Genomic DNA, 6,295 nt, shown 5'->3' with positions numbered 1-6,295 from the left:
GAGCACAGGCCGTGTGGTGCCGGGGTTTGCTCCAATGCAGCAGCACAATGCTGACTTGTTCCCGGACGTGGTTGCAGCTGGAGGGCCTGTTCTCTGTGTGGTCCAATCATCCATTAACAAGGCTGTCCCCTTGTATCTGGCCCAGCCGGAGGAAAGAAATCTGGGCTCCAGCACTGCAGGGTGCTGGAAAACTGGTGTCATATCCACGGTCACATTGAATCCATATTCTGGGAACCTGAGAATTCCCGTCCAGCCCGCCGGTCAGCACCTTCTTTAAGGGTCTGGATGAAGCAGGGTCTCAGGAGAATGCGTGATTTCTGTATGGAGGGGGTTTCTGCCTGCACTTTCTCGGATTCCCCTGCTAACTACACCAGAGCCTAGCTGGTGAGCTTCTCTCTGCAGGTCACTAGAGTGAGCACCTGCTACCTTTGCGTTGTTATGGGAAGTATTTTATTCAGAGAGGACCTCCTTATAAAGGCTATTTAAAAGGGTTTTTGCGCATGCCCTGTATTTCATCTTTTCGTTGTGCTGGACTGTCTCTTTTCTTATTGAGAAGACATTGTGAGACTGTGAAACTTTTCTGGGAAGGCAGGTTGAATGTGCTGAAGCCTGATCAGCAGCACAGCTGAGTGGCCTGTTGGGCTCCAACATGGTGGCAGCATCAACCGATCCTCAAATGGATGGAAGAGCCGGTTAAGGGAAATTCACTCATCACAAATGAAGACAATCAGAGGGTTATTTCCATGACCTTATTTTGGAGGGAGTAGGTCCTCTCTCATTGACCTGCTCACTTCTCTGGACAATGTCATTTAATCAGCTGTGATCAGCACCTGCTTTAGCGCACCCCACTATCCTGGGCACTTGGAGAAACATGGGTCTTGGAAAGGCACCCTCTACCTTCTCCAAGATGTCGGTCTGAAACTTGTGGTCACTATACTGGGGATTACATAATTTTTACTATTTGACATCTATAGATGCTTTATACAGTAAATTCTATTTTGTAACATCTGATCCACTTGGGTCAGTCCCAAGGAACCATTTGGTTTTAAACAAAATGACATGGCTCATTTTGTCTAGCAGTGAGTTGAATAGCTCCAGCATATTGTAGGATTAAAACATTATCCTCCAAACAAATACAAATATATTCACAAATAGTGATATTTTTCTTAGCCTGCCTTCACCAATGAACTTGGAACTTCTTTTAATTAATCTTAGATAAGTTGTAGAGGCTTTTTCAAACCTGGCTAGTACAAACAATAGAAAATGAGCAAAGAGAATGTCAATAAGGAGTTTTATGGCTGTACTGAGGTCTTAATAACATTCCCAGTGTGAGCAGACACGCAGGCCAAGTGCCCCTGCCCAGCTGAGATCTTGTCCTTGTACAATCCAGAACGTTCTGTGAAGAGAGCCTCCCTCTTACCCGCTCTGCAGACAGGCAGTGTGGTCCACCAGTGAACAGTGAGAAGGGATAACTCTGTTGTCTATGATAGTCAGCTGGTGGTCACAGGAAGCTATAGAACATTCTGGAAGGCAGGCCCATATGTAGCCACTTTCCCAGCTGGTATTTCCAACTTCCTTCCAGAACATGTCTGCATGTTCTGTGGTGACTGAAAATGACATGAAAACAACTTCCTCCCAGCTTCCAAGTCCCTCTGTGAATGCGTAGCTCTGTGTGATAAACGTAACACAACACACCATTCAGAAGAGGGAAAAGTAATTTCCTAAGACATTAACTCTTCTAAAAGCATCCTTACTAAAAACGAATTCTTTGCAAAAGCAAATGGTATAATTGTCCCGTTTTGTTCTGACTCACTGCTCTGGTGAGAGCCTATGGCGGGATGTGTGGAAGTGAAGCATGTCTCTGTGGCATTCCATATGTAGGAGTCTAGGAAAAGTGAACCAGGCAGTCTGGGAAATGACAATGAATTCCTTCATGAAAGCGGAAAACAGAAACACACATTTCTCATGCCAAGAGGGCAGGGCAAGTCCCCTAGGAAATTCTAGAGTCCAGGCCATTGTGTCTCCTTAAGTCTCCTGTGTGCACTGCCCTCTCCCTGAGACCTGACCTCTCTCCCCTCCCACATCACTGGCTTCCCCTCCCCAGGGACTGAGGGCATTTAGGAAAATACTCTTCAGACTCAACAACTGAAGATTCAGAGTGAACTTAGTTTGTTAAATGAACCCACCTCAAGACAGGGTCGCCTTTCCAAGTACAATTAACCTATTCTCTACTGCATCCTTCATAGAGCTCTGTCCCAGACCATCCTAAGGAAATATTTGAATATGTGATTCTGCCTACATATATTAATTCACCCAGATATGAGTAAATAGATGTGTTCTCCATTATGGTTCTAGAGCTGTGACTCTGAGAACAGTGTGGTTCAGTAGAACGCCACTTGCTGTGGATCAGTCCTGGGTTGCGGTCCCGGCTCCAGCAGTTACCAGCTCCCAGGGGATGGACTTCTCTGAGCTGCATTTCCTCACCTGCCAGAGGATAATATCTTCTTACAGTGTTGCCACGAGGATGCATGAGATCATGTATGTAATTGTAACTGATGTCTCTCTGTAACTGTTAGCACTATATGAATTTTTGCTAGAACATTCCAGTCCAGGGGCATTCACTAGGAAACCAGAGTCAGAGAGCTACAAACCTATGAGACAGTTAATTCAAATGAAAAAATAGAAACCTGCAGTGGTGGTACCAGCACTGAGTTCCTCTTCAAAATTAAGAGAAACATTCTCTTATCTTCACTGGAAAGAGATGGTGGGAAAATTGTGAATGCAATTATTTTATATTTTTCCATTGGGCAAAAGAAAAACCAGCTAATCCTTGAGAATAATTGGAGGTTGGTAAATTTTGGTGTTTTGTTTTTATTCTTGGCTCATTATTTTTAAAAGTAGGACATGAATTCCCAGCCATATTCTCCTACAAATTTATTACTGGAGAGAGCACTCACTGAGTGCCCACCACTGTTATAGCAACCTGAGGATGTGTAGAAGTCATTATCCTCATTTTATAGATGAAGACACTGAGGCACAGAGAGGTTAAAAAATTAGATGAGTTCACACAGCTAGTAAGTGATGGAGCCAGGGTTTAACTTAGCCGTCCAATAGTAGCCCCAGCGGGATGAAGGCTTACGCAGGAAGCCTCTCTGTGAGCTCGAGGACCTTTCTTAGCCACAGAGACAGGGAGCAGTGACGGCTCCCCTGGGGCCTGCTTGTGTGGTCCTGTTAGGGCATCAGAGGCTCAGAAGGAGGAGCTCGTGAGCACTGGAGCAGGTGGGGTTGGCTGCCAGGAGGGCTGCATTGTGACTTTCATGGGCCCTTCCTCCGTAAAAGAAAATTGAATATATTCTATGACTGTGTTGGTAATGAGATGAATATAATACAGGCTGGATTCACTAATGTATATTCATTATTATTATATTCATTGTTTTCTTGTGATTTTAGAAGAAATTAAATTAAAATATTTTTGTGGGCCCCTCAAAGTACCCTGAGCCCCAGTCTCTGTGCCGACTGTGCCTGATGGATGGGTGGGTGGGCCCTGGCCGTGTGACGGGCGTGGACATTCAGCCATGCTGTGAAGTATGAGTCGAAAGACTTTGAATAAGTGGAGAACAAGGATTTTAATTAATTGCATGAGCAAAGGAAATTGGGAATGAAAATTACTTAAGCCAGACACCCCAGCTGCCCCAAGGGAAGAGTGCTTGTCAGGTGAGAGGGCATGTGGGAGCCTTGAAGACCTGCCTGAAGCATCTTGGACAGGCTGAGTCACGAAGGAGAATAAGAGAATTCAGAGATGTCAATACCCAAAGCTAGTTGAAGAAAGATCAGTACTCATCCAGGATAAAGCTCTCATCCACTTGTGGCAACATGAGACAAATGAGCATGTAGTGAGTTTTTTATAAGGATAAATTTATTCCATTGAAAGAATTGTTCTTTTTATGTATTAAATCCTTCATGATTTGGGGGTTTAGACATGTCCCTACTCTATAATGAAGTGAAGGTGACAGCCTTAGTAAATGGCCATTTCTTTTAAAATCTTTGTTTGACAAAAGTTGACAACTCTAAATTGGCCCCCAAAATGCTTTTGAATTTTTATTGGTCCACAAAAATTGGACCAATTGGTTGGAATCAGTATCCTAGATAATCTCTGGCCTGTGGAGGAGAGCCCAGGTTCTCGATGGCCCCAGTGCTCCACCAGCCTCATCATTTGGATTCCATATTCCCTGTCCCCGTCCCACTGGACATGGTCTCCACAGCTCCAGGCAACAATCCCTTTCTTCCAGGGGCTCAGCAGCCCCCACGCCTGTCTGTCCTGCACAGTAATAGCTGTCACCGGGCCGTCTCTTTCCCCTTCGGCTCAGCGGTGGTCACTGTCTTCCTCCACAGTCTCACGCTGGCTGCTCTTCTTCCTTCCCCTCCCCTCACTGTCTGGATGGGAGGGGGCCTCCAGAAGGTGGACAATAATAGAAATCAACCTGAAAGGCACATCTGATTCTCTAGCCTACAAAAAACTGCTTATGTCTTCCTCATCTGTCTTCCTCATCTCTCTCATTCTCTTCTGGCTCCATGTTTGTGGAGGAAATGATTGGTTCTGTATAGGCTGGCCCATATGGACCCTTTTCAAGTAACATGACAAGGCTGAATGAAGTAACATGATGATTGGAATGTAGCAAGTTGCTGTGGCCTTGGCTGAGAGAGAGCTAACCTCATGGCACTGGGACGCTGAATGAGTGCTGATGAATAACCTTTGCAGACACGCTCAAGAGGAATGTGACATGATCTGAGCAATCAGAGAGACTGAGGAGGAGGCTCTTGCGGTGCCAGAGATAAAGGCGAAGCAGAATAGAAGAGTGAGAGGATTCGTAGCCTAGCATTCACTCGTGTGCTGGTTTCCACAAACAGGCAGTGAGACCGCGCCCCTGGCTTTGAAGCCCAGCCCTATGACCCACTCACTACTTGATGACCCTGGGCGAGCACTGAGCCTCCCTGAGCCTAGCCAGAAAAGTGGAGCTACTGGGACCTGCCAGCACGGTGAGGTGACAAACTGAATTAGCATGTTTGAGGGCCTTGTGAATGCTTATTGTTTATTTTTTTAAAGATAACCGATCTTGACTGTTCTGCTAGCCATTGTGTTATAGGGGATCAGAACTGGTCACCCCAAAATGTGTCTCTTTGCCTTGAGTATTTTAAGAACAAAAGACTCTGACCTTTCACCTTCCCCCTAACTGCCTAAAAGAATTTAAGATAAAAGGCCTGTCCCCAGGTCAGGCCATCACCATAGATAACTCTAGGTATCAGTAGACTGTGAGGGTCCTTGCTAAGCCCTTTCTTATCAAAGTTCTGTCTACCAAACATTTGCTTTTCAATTTCCATGTGAATTTCCTTCTCCTTTTAAGTCCCAAACCACTACGACTTTTAGCTAAAGATGGTATTTAAGATGGGGACTTTGGCCATTCTAGTGAGTTACTCAGTTTTCCTGGGTTTCTCCCATGTATACATGTTATTAAACTTTGTTTGATTTTCTCTCGTTATTCTGTCTCCTGTCAATTTAATTCTTAGATGAGTCAGAAGGACCTAGAGGGTAGAGGAAGTGGCTTTTTCACCTACAGTGTGAAGCCCGGTCTAGCTGAGGTCCTGCTTCCTTCTCTGGCGTGGGGAGAGTTCTGGGATGGTACACTCATTCTCCTCTCTCTGTCCAGCTGTTTGTCCTTGACACACACTCTGCTTTATTAAATTGGTGACATTTGTTATCTAATGTTTTAGTATCAAGCATAGGCTTGTATTTGTTGGAGAAGTAAATCCTGTAAGTACTTTCTTTTAGTCCATCCTAAAACAATAAATAAGGCTGTATTTTCATGTCTGTTTCCTGAAGTTTCTGATGCACCTTCAACATATGTTCTATTTATTTTCTGCAGACACTTGTTCCTCAGGGAAGAATAGAAAAAGGGAGAATTATGTTTTTGAGTCAAGGAGTGATCGAGGAGGAGGGGAACACCCAGCCCCAGAAGCAGGTAAATGTGTGCCTTGGAGACTCATTGCAGAGGACCAAATAAACCCTCACGGGACCACAGAGCCTCTAGTTGAGGGTAGTAGATGAAGCTGCAGGAGCTCATGACAAGAGCAGTGACCTGTGGAGCAGAAGCACCACTGTGCTCTCATCTCCTAGTCATGTGTCATCTTTGGGCTCTTGAACTGGTAACCCCCATCTGTGGACCTCAGCTTCTTCCTTTGTAAGTGGATTGACTAGATAATCACTCTAGTCCCTTCCAGGTGTAACGTTCTAAGGAAA

At 45.1% G+C, this 6,295-nt stretch overlaps 1 long non-coding RNA gene across 1 annotated transcript; it reads left to right on the top strand.

Moving 5' to 3' along the window:
• Positions 1 to 2,355: 2,355 nt before the first annotated feature.
• Positions 2,356 to 6,057, top strand: LOC102150075 (uncharacterized). The gene is made up of 3 exons (XR_011434411.1): positions 2,356 to 2,538; positions 4,909 to 5,037; positions 5,922 to 6,057. It is a non-coding gene; the product is annotated as an uncharacterized lncRNA (long non-coding RNA).
• Positions 6,058 to 6,295: the final 238 nt, after the last annotated feature.

This window comes from Equus caballus, chromosome 31 (assembly GCF_041296265.1).
Source record: "Equus caballus isolate H_3958 breed thoroughbred chromosome 31, TB-T2T, whole genome shotgun sequence".
In the NCBI taxonomy this organism is placed as follows: Eukaryota; Metazoa; Chordata; class Mammalia; order Perissodactyla; family Equidae; genus Equus; species Equus caballus.
Note: the sequence above shows the minus strand (reverse complement) of the source record. Positions and strands in the feature narration are given on the sequence as shown.